The sequence below is a fragment of the Chlamydotis macqueenii genome, chromosome 2, assembly GCF_036417535.1.
Source record: "Chlamydotis macqueenii isolate bChlMac1 chromosome 2, bChlMac1.mat, whole genome shotgun sequence".
Taxonomy (NCBI): domain Eukaryota; kingdom Metazoa; phylum Chordata; class Aves; order Otidiformes; family Otididae; genus Chlamydotis; species Chlamydotis macqueenii.
In genome coordinates this window covers 30,756,338-30,774,820 of record NC_141557.1, presented here as the reverse complement: position 1 = coordinate 30,774,820, position 18,483 = coordinate 30,756,338, and the positions used below count along the sequence as shown (strand labels likewise).

Genomic DNA, 18,483 nt, shown 5'->3' with positions numbered 1-18,483 from the left:
GAGAGAAGTGTTGTCTTTTCTGGGGACTCTGGTGACAGCAGTATTCCTCAAATGGAGTGGAAACAACCGGCCTCTTAACTGGCCTCTCCTTCTGCTACCAAGGGCTGTTTGGAGATTGAGTCAGCGGAGCCTAGGGAGTGGCTCAACCTTATATAAAGTAGATATCTGCAGTAAGTCAGATGAGTTGTGCTTGAAAGTATCTGCTTCGTCCAACTGTAAGTTTGCATATTGCCATTTAGGCTACAAATGGCTTAAGTTATGTGAGGTGAATCTCAGTTCAGGATGCCTAATCTTTTCACCACTACTGCTGCTGTATTGTTCAGCCAGCACAACAATACCTAGTTCTACTTCTGTGAACAGAAATATTTCAGGAAAAATTTAACAAATTCCCAAACAAGCTTTATTTACAGTCTGTCTAGCTTCTGTAATATTGCTTTCACTGGTTTTAAGACAGAGGAAGTTGGCAAGCTCTGTGTCTATCCCTCATAACAGCAGTGGTAGTGAGAGAGCAACAGCAAAAGCCAGTCCATCCAACTGGTTCTTTGCGACATCTCGCTTTCAAACACCATTTCACGTCACACCCCCAGCATACCAAGAACAGCACATCAGGAATATCTGTGTATGAAGGCATGCATAGATGGCAGGTACCACCCGAGGCTTGTTTGAGCTGGGGGTTGTATATTTTGTAGTATGAAGGAGATAGTAGTAATAGCTTGCGCATGTGTAAATTTTCCACCAGAAGGGGTGGCTTGCCAATCTTTAGGTCTTGCTTAATACATTATCTTTCTGTCCTACACTGCTTTTTCTTCAATGAAAATTCCTTGTACTTCTCCAGAGCTACTTCCCAGTCTACAGCCAGTCAAGAGGGCAGCAACGCAGGTAGCAGCTGCGCCCTGGGAATGCTGGACTCTCATTCGCAGGTTTTAGCCCTTTCCTTGAAGTGATGCAAGAGCAGAGTTCCCACAGTGCTGAGAATCAGGCTAACAGGGGAGACAGTGCCTAGCCAGATCAGCATATTTTTCCTTGATTTTGAAATAGATTTCTTTCAAACAAATATAAAACCTGGTGCGGTTTCAGTGACTTGTTTTGCTTTAACTAGTCAATGAGGGCTGTACTGAAATAAATATGGTTTTAGCAAAACTCAAAGTCTAGCCAAGAAATGGTTTTCTGTTTGTTTTTTTTTTTTAAATAGGCTTAATTTAATAAATAGACATTTACACCTGGCACAGGCAAACCATTGCTTCTATGTTTTATGAAAAGATAGTAAGTTTCAGATCTTAAGGTTGTGACAATAATATTGAAAATATGATTTATGATCAAAGTTTCACTAATGTGTCTATATCCAGCTGTTGAAAAATGCTGAAAACTTTTCCAGCCAAGGCCTTATGGATACCTTCATTCCATAGCTGCTTTTTTTGTCCATACATTTTTCCAAGATGCAGTATAATTCCACATTTTAGCCAAAGACTCCAGTCTTATGCTATATAGACTGTCAGTTGATTCTTTGTCTTTCTGCTTCTCTGCAGCATGCCAACACTACTTCTTGCTCTCCAGCTTTCTTCTGGAGAGCAATTTAATTGCATTTGAATGCCTGATCCCTGGACTGTTCTGTGGAGCCAGGTAGCTGATGATCAGGAAGCCAGTCTTTGGAGTCCAAGATTGCAGCTGGAAGCTGCTGGAACAGGCTAACCAAATAGGAGCTGTTGAAAAACAGAGCAGCTGCTGATAAAGATGAGCTGTAAAAGGCTGTCTTTAAATTCTCCCTCCTGTGGAGGGAAGATAAATGCCAAGCCTGGCTATCAGAAAATCTCATGAGACCTCAGATCTACAGGGATTATAATATTTTAAAATTAAAAATAAAGCATAGTTGCTTGGGGAGTCTAAGTGCTCACCCATATAAGAGAGTGTGTGGGGCTTCTTTACACTTTTCTTTCTGCTGCCACTGAAATCAGCTGGAAATCACAGTTGATCTGGGTGGAAACAGAATCTATACAAAGTTCAACTGGCTTTTCAGCTGACAGCTCACAAGGATTTTATCACTGGTCAAAGATTCCTTCCTGTCTTATGTAGAACTTTCTATTAACCATATAAGCTGTATTTTTCCACACTAGCATATGCTCACAGAAATATTAGAACTGCCACACCTAATCAGGCCGGTGGTCCATCTAGGCTAGTATCCTTGGCTCCAGATGCCTCAGAGGAAGGTGCAAGAAAATTCGTAATATCATATCCCAGGGGCAGTATCTTCCTAATCTTTGGCAGTTTTTGGCTAGCAATTGCCCTGAGCATGAGCGTTTGTAGTCCGTATACCCTTTTATCCTATCTAAGTGTCATTTATCATGTATATTCTATTGTTTGAACTATTCTCTACAGGTTTAGGCATAAAGGTCACAATAGGACAGAGGTCATAAGTCACAGTAGATCAAAAGCCATAGTGTGTCAAATGTTGTCATATAATTCATGCTCATGTATACAGCACATATATAAAGTGATAGCTCATGCTAAGGCATTGCCTTGCATTGCTCTTACAGCTACAGCTCCCCTAAGAGCGTTATAATATCCTATTGACTTTCTTGTGGATTCATCGTGCTGTGAATTATTTCTGGCCAGTGGAATGCATGGAGTTACCTTTTGGGTATTACTTAAGCAGGCGTCTTGTGATTTTGCCAGAGATCTTTTCTGCAGGAGTCAAGGTGTGTATTGTTTCCCTAGAATTTTTTTTTTTTTTTTAAAGAAAGGGAAAGAAACAGAAGATTTACACTTTGGCTTAAAGATATATTGGGTATATGAAAACAGCTCTTTTTTTTTCTCTCCCATAAAAGAACTGATCCCATGGTCTCAGCAGGGATATGTACGTGAAGCCATATTCAATAAACCTTAGGTGCCACAATTTTTCTCTATTTCCTCTTAAACCAAGGAATAGACAACTGCCACATATCCTTTTGTCCCCAGCATTCAATCTTTTTAATTTCCTACATGCAGTTACTCACTTTTTTTTCCCCTCCCTCATTGTTCTGTTCCTCTTGGAACAAAAAAGAGATAAAGAATAAAACAAAAAGCTTTGTAAATGATCCTTTTCCTCAGGACACTTTACTCCTTCTAACTGTTTGACTTTTCACCCTTTGGGTGCTTAGTGGAAAAGCCATTACTTGCTTGCTGAGGAAAAAGCATTTAATGAATCACAAAATCATTCAATTATTCTTAAAAACACTTCACATCACACATCTTTTTCCAAGTAAAGTGTGCATTTTTCACATTTAAATGGTGCATAACTGCCTCATACAATGTGTCCCTAGAGTTAGAGACATTTTAACAGAAGGGTTCCAGGAGCATACAGAGCATTTTGATATATATTAGCATTAAAAACCTTGCAGTAAAGATACAGAATTTCCTCTTCTCTCTTCACTGTCTTTCCACAATATTTATGCAAAGTTGCCTTTCTGCTGTTGAGAAGCGTCTAGCTTTGTACCCAGCTGAGATCTGCATGCTTTGCTTACTGCAGTACCACATGATAAAAGTGAAGTATATAGTAAAGCTATTAGCTAATATGAGGCAGCAAAGCATTTAGAATTATTTTTAAATAAAATTAGAGTTTATTTAGGAAGAGAAGTAAGAGACTTCCTCAGAAAAAAAATCATTATTTTCAATCGTTACAGAGCCTGATGCTGATCTCTCACCAGTTCTTCTCTGCTTTTATGAGAGACGTGCTTTCTGCAGACTGCAGTAGCTGCCACTTCCAACACAACTTTTTCTTTTTGGTTTTTTTTTTTCTCCTCCCTCAGAGGTTATTTCTCAATGGACTTACATTGTAAAATGTTCTTTTCTGTATTTTATGAAAATGTATGTGCTTTACCTGGCAGAATCAGGTGGCTGACTTGGTTTGTAAAACCAGCTTGAAGGCTGCACTTCTGCCGGGGCAAATGGGAATCAGTCTGTTTATTTGAATCCCAGTACATGAACTGTACCAGCTAAGGAGCTGGCCTTGAATTTGTAAACTTTTATGCACTTTTATATCCCTGTAATTTAAACAACTAATTTTTTCCACAGCAATGATTTTTTTTCTTTTAAATTTAATAGGAAAGAGTGGTATTTATACAACAGCTTTAGGCTAACTTAGATATCTAACTTCGGCACAGTTTGAAGAACTAAACCTAGGTGTTTGTACTTCCCTGCATAGCTGGCAGAGAGACAGAGGTGCCCGGGGGCTGTAGGCAAGGGGGGTTCGCTGCAATTCCAAGCACCCAGATCAGATGCCTGAAATAGACAGTATGAATAACCCTTTAGATGACTGGAATTACTGGACCACATTAGAGAGAGGGGAAAAAAGTGAGGTTGGCATATGGTGAGTGTCCTACATATGGTATGTTGTTTATATGTGTTTTTTCCGTTAGCATTTCTCTTTCCTTTGTTGCTCCACCTCCTCCTGCAGTCTCTCCTAACGGCAATATTAATTCAGAAACTTCTGTGGCTGAAGGAAAGTTTTCGGACCTACGCTACTCTCAAGAGCACAAAAATCACGCGAAATGAGTTAGCTCTCTCTCCTGCACTCTGCCTCACTTAAACAGTGCTCTGTGTGTTTGTGTGTAATTTTTTACTTCCTTTTATTTCTCTGGAGCTGATAAGGTGTGCGTGTGGGTTAAAATCACTCTGTCATAAAATTTACCATATTTCACCCCTCAAGACAGTGGTTTATATTCATTCAAATATCATAGAATCATACACTTTGCGATAATTAGAAACGATAAGTGTCAATATGATAGACATGTGCTCTTCACACTGTATTAATTCCTTCGGTCCGGTCAAATCCTGGTCTTATCCAATGTAGCTTCAGGGGGAAGCTCCCTTGTGCTGCAAAAAAACAGGCTCCACCTGGTTCCGATTAACTTCGCACTGGTTGGGTCTGCCCAGCGATGGCGTAAGAAAATACGGAGCAGGGAAGCCTGCAATTGAAGCTGTAGATTCATGGCCTAAAAAACTAAAAGGCTATTATGGTCATCTATTCAGTCTTCTCCCCCGTGTAAGGGGCACCAGAACTTTTCTGAATTACTCTTTTTTCTTTTTCTTTTTTTTTTTTTTTTTCTTTTTGTGAACGGTAGCATAGATTTTAATGGAGAAAAGTATTTGATCTTGATTTAAACCTTCCAGTGTGTTTCTCCAACTACATCTTCTAACTACTGGCTTCTGTTATACCTTTGTCACTGGAGCGAAAACTCTAGTGTTATCAAATTTCTGTTTCTCACATAGTTATTTATAAGCTGTGATCAAGTAGCCTTTTAAACATCTCTCTGATAACCTAAATAGATTGAGCTCCTTCAGTCTTTCATTACAAGGAATGTTTTCCAAACCTTTCATCATTCTCGTTCCTTTCCTCTGAACCTTTTCCAATTTTTCAACAATCTCTCTTGAATTGTGGACATAGTATTTCCAGAACTGGTTGCACCCGTGCCAAGGACAGAGGTAACACAACCATATTGTATATTTCTCTGGTGATGTGCCCATGGGTTGTAACGGATCCGTGTCTACCCTCTTGTAGTCACAGCTCTTCCCGGCTGATTATCTCCTCTCCAGGCTTTTTCAGACTGACTTCAGTCTGCGGGCAGGGTTCCTACCTTGTAGCAGTGACGTTCAGCCTTTGTTATTAGAGCAATGACTTATGCTTGTCTGGACCGAAACTTACAGTTTGTTTAACTGTGGCCAGTTTCCTGAGCAATCTGGGTTCCACAGTGACTTGGCTCACTCTTTGTTTACTAATCTTCCAATCATTTCAAATGAAAACTTTCTAAATATGTTTTCTTATCATTGATGAAAGAGTCACAGATAGAAAAAAAATATCACAGGGCCATGCATTTGTGGGTCACTGTTAAAATAAACACCACTGATTATTTTTCCCCACTTACTACATGCTTGAGACTGAGATTTGACTCTATTTAATAGGTACAATATTGATTTTAATAAATTTTTTCTTCACCAAAATATTATGATTAACAACTAAAAGACTTTCCAATATTCCTCTGCTTACTTAATACTACTAAAATTACCTTTATGCTACCAAATATATACTCTTATTAAATGATATCTAGTTAGCTTTGGCAAAATAATTTTCCATAAACTTCTGTTCTCACTGCTTTGGTTAAAATGAACTAATATTCCTAGAAGCTGTTCCTTATTTTGCTTGAGATCAATGTAAGGTTGAAGTGCCTACAGACATTTAGTTCATCACATTTATTCTTTTTAACTATTCACTAAAATTTTTGCATAGTTCTCTTGAACCTCCGTAGTCCTCCAAGACGTACTAAAAATCCTCACTAACCGTGCAGACAAGTTCTCTGCCAAATGTATTAAAATACCTCCATGCAAATTATTCAGGTCTACTGATTTTAAAAATGTCTAGTTTTATTAGCTGCTATTTAACGTTCTCCTGCACTACTACTGTAATAGAGCTTCATCATAATCATCTGATGTGAATACATCACTTGATTTTTTCCCAAAATACAGAAGAAAAGCATTTGAGAATGCCTTTTTAAAAAAATGTTATTACAAAAATTCCTAGTAATTTTCATTTAATAATAGATTAAGGCAATTGTTAGGATTTTTTGTTCATAATATAATTTCAAAATGTCTTCATATTGTCCCTATCTCTTTTCTTTCTGTGAAATTTGACTTTTTTTTATCAATGCTGTATAATTTGCAGCTTCTAATTTACATTAATTGCTACCTTTTCCCCTGCACCTCCCTTTTGTTTTGTTTTTTAGTAGCTGCCTTCACATACAAATGCATTTTATTATTTTCAACAAAAATGTAGGAGATTTTTCCTTGATTGTGACATTTTTGATATGTCCCCTACAGCGTGTTTAGCAGATATTAAGCTGTCAATCAATTATTTCCTTTAATACATTCTCCAAATATCTGGTTCACACTCACTGTCCACTTTGTAAAAGCTGACTGTCTTATAGCAACAAACATAAATATAAATATTGGATTTGCTCATAACAAATATAATCAACTTGTAGCTATGTGCATATAAGCAATTAATTTTAATTCTCTGATTCCTCTGTCACACTGAAGTCTAGTAGACAATTCCTCTGCGTTGGATGCAGTTAGGGAAATTGCCATTTTTTATTTGCTTAATGTAGCTGATATTTTATTATGGACAGTCTCCATATGAAATTTCCAGCTCATGTTAATAATATTCCATACCCCATAAGCATTTTTTCCATGTTAAGATATTTCATGACCTGTATGGAAGAAATACAGACTTTTAACATTATTACTTAAATGTGACAGCAATGAGAAACTTTCAAGCGAGACATAAAAAGTGAGATATAAAATGTCAGTCTGATACATCTACAGTTTGAATTATTGCTTTATAATAGAGTGTGGTTTTAAAAATATTGACACAGTTACTGAGATGTGTGAAAGATTTAAAGTACAGAAGCCGTTTGGGTTTTTTTGGTAGGAGTAAAGTGGATTCACAGTGTTCTCTTGTAGCCTCTGTTTTATTTACAACACCATATGCAGATTGCTCACTTCAATGCTTTAAGCAGAAATACATAACATACCGAAAATGCAGCTACAATTATAAAAAATTATAAAATTCTGGAAACTGAGCCTGAAATTCCAGCCTCTTTGAAGTCAGTAGCACTCTAACTGTTGGACTTCCAGCAGTTTTCTTCACAAAACGCTGTTCCATATTATAATGATTTAACTTGCCACTAGCTTAATGGTAAAGTTCACTAACTGGACCATAACTCCCAATTACCTCACCTTGGTTTAATCCCATCCTTTAAGAGGGTGAAAGCTATTAAAAAATGGTATTAAATAAGAATGTTTTCAGGGCATGCATCTCCTAATGCTTGCTACATGATTCCCTAGAAACATTTTTAAAGAGGAGTACTACATTTCTATTTGCGTTGCAAGCAAACTATTCTTAACGACAGACCTGAACTGAATGTCTACGATATACATTTCTAATTTTAGGTATAGTTGCCTTATAATGATCTGGTTTCTTTTCTTTCATCCTTTATTTCGGCTACTTAGATGAAAAGCTATCCTGTTCAGTGCACAGCACCTGACGCAAAAGGGCAAAGATCTCCATGGAGATCCTATTATAATATTACTGATAATTCAACTGGTCATCATCTAAAATTAATTGGTGTGACTGTAAGTATTTTATCAGCAAGAACATGATATATTACCTGTTTTCAGCGATTTTATGCCAGTACCTTATGAACATGTAATCCTGACTTACATATATGACAGTTTGGAAGAGAAACACCAAACATATTTGGAGAATACAATCAGTATTAAATGGATTAACAATAGATTTGGCTTCAATACAATAAATCCAGAGAGACTCTGCAAGCACAGGAACTAGCTACATTTTCTACACAGATGTATCTCCTACTATTTTATGTACATAAAACACATGAATTTAATTTATTATTTGTATTCTGTGCCATGAGGAGAGTCAGGAAAAAAAATCCATATAACCATGCATGGGCGTAATGCTAAATATGAGAAAACAGTGTACTGTGCCAATCAGACAAGTATTCACAGAAAAATTGTTATTAAGGGACATTCACATGAGCAGGAACACTTCTTTGATTTGGGAGAGGCCAAAGTTGACCAGGCCCAGTGACTAATACACCCTATCACCAGTACAAAACAGTTCTTGAGGCTACATACCTGGGAAACTGGACTTTCTCTGCTCATGCTCTTTCTGATCAGACTTGTCTTTTTCTGGCAGCTTTTGCCAGCAATCAGATTCACTGGAAACATAAAAGACAAAATGATTGCTGGAGTTGTGCTGAACAAGCGGAGCGTTATCTTTCTTCTTGCTCTGTTTGCCCATGTGCACAATGAAAGGAAGCTGGCTGAGGTCCTGGTCCAGGAAAGGGATTAGGGGCTTTATCATCAGACAATAAGTTGAGCAAATTGCAGACCACAAACTACTTCTCTTCAGAGTACCGCTGAAGGACTCATAGCTGAACTCGGTGCCTTAGAGGTACTAGGAGGAAATACAGGGAGGTTGTAAAGACGAGTAGCCAGAAAATGAGGGATGCTTGTGCAAGGTCTGCTGTTGAGCAGTGGGCAAAGAACACAGGAAAAAAAATCTGAAATTCTAGAGCCCTGAAGTCCTGGTCATTTTACTTAGTTTCAAAAGGCACAATAATCCATCATACCTTTTACTCCAAAGCCTGTGGTTATTCACATAATAATCTTCCAAAGGAGAGCACATTTGATGAAAGATTATGATAATATATGTTGATTATCAAATACATCTAATGAAGCTGGTAATTAAGAGGAGGACTATTTGTTTAATAGTGGTTCCATTCAATATAAATAAATGAAAGAGGATTTTAAAATAAAAGAGTTAAAAACCAAAAAGACTTCCACGGTCAGTGAAATAAAATCTTTCAGCTCTTAGTCATCTTTGTTTGCACACAACCCTTCCTCAGATTCTGATTCAAGGGGTACAGGGGAGAGGTTTTAATATTATATCCTGTAAAATTGAAGATCGTAAAGCAGAACATCGACATGGTGAGTGAACCCCTTTAAGTTTTTGAGCTGGTCTTTGGAAACTTGGAAGGAGTCCAGATTTTTGCTAACTCTTTGTTTTCAATCCAAAATAATCTGGAAATAATACCTGTAACAGGAATGATATTAATGTATACCTGTAATAAAGACACAAACTGGTGGAAATATGTCAGCTTAGTCTCTTCTCCTAGCAATACAAACTTTACCTTAACATGATCATTTCACACAAATTCTTTCAAATGCCAAACAGTTTGAGTGTCATTTAAAGGATTTAATTTTTTTTTCCATTATAAATTGATGCACACACAGAAAGAGAAATGAAAACGATTGAGCGGAAATCTAATCCATCAAAAATCTTTATGGGTAAACTATTTCCCTAATAATCCCTCAATCTATAAACACCTCAACAAGATGTTTAGAGAAAATAATTTTAAATTCTTATAACCTGTGAAGATGCTGCAGAGTTGGTCTACTAACACTGGTTAACTAGTTACATAAGAGACCGGGGCATCATGAGCACTGCTCAATTTTCTGGAGTGAGAGGCTTTCTTCTTTTCCCTACCCCTAGCCTGAGGATCAAATTTTCCATACAAATTGGTATAGTGCGGTAGATTTTCCCTCTGCTATTCCATGTCCCTGATATTCTCTGCGTGGGGAGCCTCCACTAACGCCAGAGGGATGCTTGGCTCATCGTACTCTCCTGATAGGAACCTCAGAAATGCTGTTAGATTAAATAGCGAGGGACAGCAGCGTTTTCGTCGTGATCCATCAGGCGGATCTGAGAGGAGCTGTTTGCCCTGAGAGAGGATAGACTTTCGAGACATATGGTGCTATAATGGGGGGGTGGGGATTTTTCAATTCCAATCCACCCATTCCGGATGAGAGAGACTGAGCTAATACCCTCGTGTATGGTGCATTGCATCTAGCTACGGAAGTAGCGTTAGGATGGAATTTATGGACTCTCTAAATTGTTTGCCAGGAAATGTTTACTGGCTATGCACAATAAACGACTGTGAAAGCGTATTCTTGTGTTTAATATGATATGGTTATTTCCTTATATTTGGGTCATACTATTATGAAACCAATAAAGGAAACTTAAAAAAAAAAAGAAAGAAAGAAAACAAACAAGCAAGGTATGCTCATATTTATAGGACTTCATTTGAGAAACTCTGATTGACTACAAATTGTAGAGGGTAAACTTACTGCATGCAAACCCGGATACATGCCACGCCTGCCATATTAGAAATTAAATATATGACTTATTTTTAGAGCAAAATATTCTCATCATCACGTAAGGTATGTTTTAAAAAAAGCCTCGTTACAACAGCTGCAGGGGGTCATACATAATGAAATTACTGTACATGTATAAGGGAAGACTACCTACCTGCTTTCCAAAGTGGGTACACAGCTTCACAATTAGGAAATTAAACAGGCAGTTTTGGATCGCAGGCTGAAATCTTGGAACTTACTCTGGGCTGTGACCTTTTCTTCCCTACAGCTCACTGTTGTACCAGGGACTACTGTACGGTTTTATAGGGTGTGTTAGATTAGATACATTCCCAAACATTTTCCTCAGCTAGGAAACGAAGTCAGAACTTCGTCTGGTAATCTATGCACAGAGTTTTTTTTTCTGCTCCTTCATTTGCTTTAATGCAGGCTTTCTATTTTTGTAAAATGCATCTGAGAACACTCCTATTATTAAAAGAAAACAGCCACTAATCTAATTTGTTTTAATCGTACATTAAGGGTTTGAGCCTGGAGGTATGCTCGTATTTTTGCATGGTTGAACACCCTCTTTTAGTGTATGCATATGTGTATGTACACAGCCAGTATGCTGTTCATGAGAGGATTTTTGAACTTTAATTAAAAAATCTTTGTAGTAATGATGTTTCTCAGTTTATACTTGCATTTTCTGCGAATAACTACAATACACAGTCACACTTTCTCCCTTGCTTATTATAACACGGGAGTTTAACTGATAAAAATGAATGAAGGAAAATTTAAAATTAGACATCTCAACTTCTATAGCAGATAATTTAGCGATTTTAGTGGAATGAAAATTTGAAAACACATTAGTAAAATATTTTATCCACCAGATCTCTCTCATACATGTTGGTTTCAAAATGCAATTTTCTGTGGTTTGGAGGGTTTTTTTTTTAACCACAAGGAATAGTATTTATGTTTAGCTGAACTTTTTAAAACTGCTAATACAGTCTATCAGTTGATCCTGCAAGGTTGATGGGGAAAATAAAAGACTCAGCACTTCTCAGGGTCAAGCCTGAAGACAGTTCATGTTGTAAAACTTTTAAAGGATTCATTGTTTCTCTAAAATGTTTTCAGAGTCTCTACCAAGCTGATCACAATAGTAAAAGTATATCAAGAATACATTATTTGTAATACTACTAGAGGTAAAAAGCAGTAATAAGAAAGGGGCACTGCAAATATCTTGGTGACAGCACAACTTGTTTCTACAAATGGGAATTTGTATGTTTGGATGCACTGTGAACATATAATTCACACCATGGGATATTATTTTTCATTCAAACTTGATTGTTTCAAATGAAAGAGCTTTAGATAAGATTTTTTCTGCATTGTAAATATCTAAGTTAGCTTAATCCTACTGCCTACAACAAATGAGATGAAAAATCCCAAATGCTGCCAAGGCAGTTTACCTGGACAGAGTCTGTTTTATTAGTTTTAATCGGAGTTGTATTGGGTATCGCAAAGGCATGGCTTTCAGTGTAACATAGCCAAGAAGCTGACATGTCTCGTGCTTTTCTCTTCCATTAGAGACATGCTATGCCTCCAGATGCTGCAGCCTGGATTTAGGGGCATATACTGCTCTTGCACAAATAAGAGTTGCATATGTTACGAGTTAATTCCATTTTGTTGTGTTCTCTTGCACATGGCGTTTTGAAACAGTTAAATGGAAAATATTTTTAGTTTACCATCTTGTATTGAAATATACTTGGATTATTAAATAAAATCTAAATCCCTAAGTGATACGTCCTACAGCTCAAACGCACAAAAGCGTAAAGTTCACGAACCAAATGCCTATGAGGGAATTGCACAAATACAGACAGTGTCCCCATGTGCTGTATTTTGCATTTGTGTCTCAGTCAGCTGAAAAGTTTGCCAAATAATATACCTCTTCTTTGCTGTACAGCTGAGCATCACTGAGCCCACGGTGCTAGGCACTTTCCTTTGGAAAAGAGGGGGTAGGAATAAATGAGCTTCACACTTTCATTGTGGGCATCTACTTTAGATTAAATATATGAGATAGGCATGAATGACGAGAGGAAGGTGGCTCCTGAGAGTGATTCAGTGCGCCGAAGTCTGATATGGATACTTAGACAGTGTGAAAGTGCCTCAAAGACAGTGCCTTACTAGAACAGCTTCTTGAACCCACCCTGAGATCTATCTGCATTACATCAAAGGACATGCAAGGGTGATCTCTAATAAATCATAACAAATACAAATATCTTGTAAAGGTTCATTTCAAGAAGTAGTACAATATATTCATAGCTCATCAATAAAGCTGGAGAAATAAAACAAACAAAAAAAAAGAGTCTATGCAAATAAATGTGAGTTTGGAAGGTGTCAGCCTCCTTAAGATATGTCACTTGGACCTTTCTTCAAGATATTAAGAAATTGCCTATTTTTTTTAAGTCAGTAGTGTTATTGACACCAGCAAAGTTAAAATAGTTTCCCAAATCAGAATCTTTGAGACAGATACAATTTTGTCTTTTGGTGATGTCTCTACAAATTAAGCTCTTCTTGGTATGTGCATTTTTTTAGGGAAATATAGCTTGCTTTATTATTTCTGTTCTCATTCTTTCGCAAGCCATAATATCTGCATCTAAAAAAAATAGTTTAACGTAAAAAGATAATTTCAAACAATTGCTACTTCGAAATTAATTTCTCCTATGCAGTATCCGTTGTTATTGTTATCAGACATAAGACTTTGTGGAGCATGATGCAGCTATGCCTAAAAAAAGTACACGCAATTTTTAGCTCTTTGTTTCCTACAGCTATTATTAATTAAGGTTCCAATTCTGCAAATGCTTTTAGTCAAGCAAATCGCCATGAACGCAAACAGGACTCTGTAAAAACACAGGAGTACTCCCACGTGAAACTGGTGAAATGAATAGAGCCTGAGCTCTTCAGGGCAGTGAATTTCTGTTCCGAATACTAGCTAGTTAGAGGTTTCTGCTGCAAGTCCAGAGTTCATCACACTATAAATCATAAGCAAACACACCTGCAAAGTAAGTGACATAATCCCAGAAGCTATTAAAACCTAGATGTTTTGTAGTTATTTACTCTTGGTGTATAGATACATGCATATGTGTCTTTTTCTCACTCTGGAGCAGAGCAAATTAGAAACGACTAGGAATATACACTGTGAGTAGTTATTTTACTCATTAACGTGTAAAAGAGGTGATGAAGATTAGTGACTTATCACTCTCCTAACGTCCCCTGATGGAGGCAGAATTATGAAATATGCCCCCTGCTGCTGGTCCTGCAAGGGCCTGGAAATCTCAGTCAGGGGACAATAAATACTTCAGGTAAGGGTAGGGTTTTCTCCTCTAGTTCGGTCTTTGTAAGGTAAGCGTGCTGCGTATCTGTCCAGTAAACGGGTGTAAGTCATAGCGTAAAAGATTCGATACACAAAGATTTGAATCATCTGTATTTTTTATTCTGGGTGACTAAAACTTGAAGTATAACCAGCAAAATGTTAACTGTGCAGCACAGTAAGAAGCAAGCACTGTTAAAAATACAGAGAGCAGAAAACACAACTCGCCTTCCTTCCACACACAACTGTGTCTGTGTTTTCAGTGGGGGCTCTGGTAAAATGTCTTTCAGATACATATACAGATCAAAATCCACAATGCAAATTGTATCAAATAATAAAATTAATAATAAGTAAAATTACAAGCCTTTTTTTTTTTTCACTGTGATTAGTAATTTTAATAGGAGAATGGACTGAGTGTAGTGTCTAACTGTCAAGATCTGGAGAAAAACAAAATGAAAAACATATTTTTCAGGCATCATTGACTTGCCTGCACATGCACTTTGAATACATTTCTAAATCCAAATGAAAGATACATATTATTGAGGTACCCTACAAGGCTTGTCATAACTGTTTTTTAGTTCAGTGCTCTTAAGTGGAGATAATACTAGAAAGAATGAAACAATTGTTAAACTGCAATATAACATGCAGATTGGGAAACAAATAGTATTGTGCAAGATGGTTCAGTTTGCAAATAAATGATCTATTTAAAATAAACACAAGTTTTGAAGAGAACTTGTTCTGGGGCTTTGAGTATCTAATGCAGAGTGCAAGTTTCCTATAGCTTAAACTCTAAAGCATTCCTGAGACAACATAGTTCAGGTATGAAGCCTCAAGTACATGAACCATTTTAATATTTCATCGGTTTATTTAAATTAAATAGGAAGCACAAGATCTTTTACTGGTTAGAGCGGGCTGGCAATTCAAATAACTTCTAATGATGTAATGCAAACTTGTAAATCATTTTCAGTGAGGGCCTCATAGTTCAGCACAACTTTTATGTAATACACTAAATTGCTGGCATAGCTTTAAAATTTGTAATACTTGGAGATCATGAAAATTAGAACAGAATCCATATGTATAAGGGAGAAGTAGCTGAAAATATGGATTCAGGCTTAAAGTTTTTATAGATATGTTGTAGTCTTTAAAGCAAAAATGGTGTCTGATAAGTGTTAAACCATGGCACATGTAAACGTTAAAAAGAGTGAAATGGAAGTACACCACAGAAATATGATATTAAAGTTATGTGATACACGTTGCGGTAGTGTAATTTCTCACAAAAAAAAAAAGTTTTTATGGCAAAGTATAGTGAAGATACTGGTATACCATAGGTTTATAAATGGTAAATGTGATTATCGTCATTCTTAACTAGTTAGGGATTCAGTATTTTTGACAAGTCAGTCAACAAATTATTCATTTTCTGTGCCAGGATTTTCAGTTAAGGCATTTGTGCATCCCTGAAACACTGCATAATCCCCAGGCTTTATAATTGCTTATATCTGTAGGTTTCCATCACAGCACAGGTATCAAGAGAAACGAATTATATTGCTTCTGTGGGAGTTAAACAAGCAAAATTTAGGGAAAAAAGAAAAGACTGAAAATAAACATACATCTGTTGTGAATCTGGATTGACTCTAAGCTTAAATAATGATGCCTGCCTTCACCAAATTGCCATGGAAAAATCCGAACTGATCATAATTACAGTACAATAAAACCTCGTCCTCTCACTTTGGTAGTCTCTTGAGTACAATAAAATCTTTGGCTAAAATAAACTTAATTCATTTTTGTAAGCTTTCTCTTTGAGAGAGGTTTTCTTAAATGGCTTAAATCACCAACTTTTTGCTGACTTCAACAAAGTTATGGCAATTTATACCACTCAAACGGTGGTCCCCAAGTGCAACTGTCTGTTTGATTTCACTGTCATATGCATACTGCAAATATGCAAACCGCATACTAGAAAGAAATGTTCAAGAATCCTACTTACATTCTGATAAATATTCAGGAAGATAGTGCTTTCAGCCTCCAACGTAAAAAACTGAGCAAGACTAGGAAAGTCCTGAAGAGGAGGAATTGTACACTGGTGCATTCAGGTCAATTTTATATGATCTCTTTCCCCATAAATTTTAAGTTTAAAAAAAAAAAAAGCAACACACACACCACCAAAACCAAAAAACACAAAGCGAATGCAAATATTAGCCCATACATGAAAACATAAATGATGTTCCAAACTGTGTTGGCTCCAGATGTTGCTATGAGTTAAACGGTTTACTGTTTTCATATATTTAAAACATTCTATTTTTTTTCACTTGATGTTATAAGCTTTGGGCAAACTTGCTGGCATTGATTTAAGTTATGCTTTTGTACCACATGTAGGTCAAACGCATGTTCTGAAAAGATACAGAACGAACAAAAATTCAGTCATTAATACTGAGAGGTAATAGCTGCTTACACTTTCTTCAGCAATTATTTTGCTGAGAAGCTTTGCACCGAAGCTTTCTTCGACTGAAAAGTCATAAATTTTTACAAAGGATGTATCGTATAGCCATAGTTATTTGATAACTCCACACAGAAACTTTTTGAATCATTTCAGTAAGTGTTTGAAGTTGTTCGTTTGCCTCAACATTCGTTGCCTAGATTTGCATTTTCTTTCTATAGTTTAAAATGAAAGCATAAAGCTCCATAGAGATTTATATTTCCAGTTCTTGCATGCTTAAAACCTCTTATTAAAGAAGTAGTAAGAATACTTGATGGAGGACTTGTGTACTTACTAGGGGACTCAGGAGCCCAAGGAAGCACAGTCCCGAATATTCACATTCGATTATGGAGCTAACGGCAAGCACTTTGCCGTGCCATCACAACTTTGCGTTCTTTTTTTTTTTTTTCTTCTTCACCTTTTGGAGCCTCTCCTACCTCTCCTTAAAAAAAAAAAAAAAAGTGCTATTTGGCTCCGTCTCTTATTTCTCTTGGAAACCTAATCTTTCTCCCTCCCCCTCGCACCCTCTCACTTTCTTCATTGTGCTTCACTTATTTCACTTTTTTTTTTTTTAAATCCTGTGCGAGAAATTCTGTGCGGCCATCCCTTAGAATTAAAAAAAAAAAAAAGAGAAAAAAAAAACCAAAAACATTTTTACATTGGCTTAGGTTTGGGACTTCCCCGGCCCCTTAGCAGCCGTGGCGGTGTTAGGGCTCCAGCAGCTGCGGCCCTTGCGGGAGGGGTCCTGGCATTTCTGCGTGTGTACCCCCGCCCCGCATCCCGGGCCCGGCCCCGGGCCCCCCCGACGGCCTCTCGCCCCCGCGGCCGGTGCGGCCGGACCGACACCAGCAGGTTGGAGAGCGGCGGAGGGGAGCGGTGCGGTGTGGAGGGGGCGCGGAGGGGCCTCCGGGGGGGCCATTCCGCCGCTCCCCGCCACCTGGGGCCGCCCGCCCCCGCAGCACTCGGGCCAGGGCCGGCGGGGCCGCTGCGGGCGCTCCGCACCGCACCGCGCCGCACCGGTGACTTGTCCGGTTTGGTGGCACCGCCTGCTTTTCAGGGACACCGCCACCACTCCCCCCGGTGCTGGCAGCCCGGCGGGGTCAGCAAACCCAAGAGGGGTTCAGCCATCGAGTTTTCTTTGTACTCCTCTCTTTTAATATCAGCGCACATATTGAAACGATAAACACAATGAAAAGCACAAAATATTTCATCAGTGTTGTAACTGTATATTTCCTTTATTCTGAAGAAATATCAAGTTTTGAACCAGTGCACAGAGGCAGCAACTTCTGCTTTGGACGCCGCTCTCTTTTTAAAGACCGCATTTTTACAGTTAAATCTAAAGACAATTTTTTTAAAAAAAGCATTAGATGTCAGAAAAGGGGGGAAAATCTTACCGTCGAAAGACTGCTGCAGGTTCCAGCTCAGTCTGAAACTGCAGGGAAAAGTGGAGCAGCTGCTGAACAAAAGTTTTAGATTTTTTTTTTTTAGAAAGTCTGCAAAACTAATTTCCCACAAAATAGGACTCAATTTCCGTTTAAGAAACTAGCTCTTGCAAATCTCATACAATTCCTGACTTTTTCCAATAGCAATTGAAATTCATTTTATCTTTCGCACATGGACCCAGGAATTTAGACCTAAAATACAGGAGCGCAATGGTTTTCCTCTTTTTTTTTTTTTTTTTTTTTTTAAATTTTGATTTGGAGGAGGAAGAGGAAGGTAGAGCGAGGAAGAAGGGCTAAGAAGCAAAACGTTTCCGCAGTGGGCACCTCTTTGGTCAGTGATCAATAAATGCGTTATCCTAATTTAACCCAGTTACCAGCCACCTTTGTGGCTACCGGTAATTCCACTAAATGTTTTTGGTTTTGTTTTTTTTTTTTTTTAAAGCCAAGCCCAGACATTCTAA

The 18,483-nt window shown here is 37.7% G+C and overlaps 1 long non-coding RNA gene across 2 annotated transcripts in view; it reads right to left on the bottom strand.

Moving 5' to 3' along the window:
* LOC147601613 (uncharacterized) overlaps positions 1-18,024 on the bottom strand; it is a 50,260-nt gene extending 32,236 nt beyond the window's left edge. The window contains exons 1-2 of one of the 2 annotated variants that reach the window (XR_015257909.1): positions 17,975-18,024; positions 8,686-8,768 (exon numbers count right to left, since the gene is read on the bottom strand). This is a non-coding gene — a long non-coding RNA (uncharacterized LOC147601613). The remainder of the gene's footprint in view (positions 1-8,685; positions 8,769-17,974) is intronic. The other variant, XR_015257908.1, reaches the window with a different exon arrangement.
* Positions 18,025-18,483: the final 459 nt, after the last annotated feature.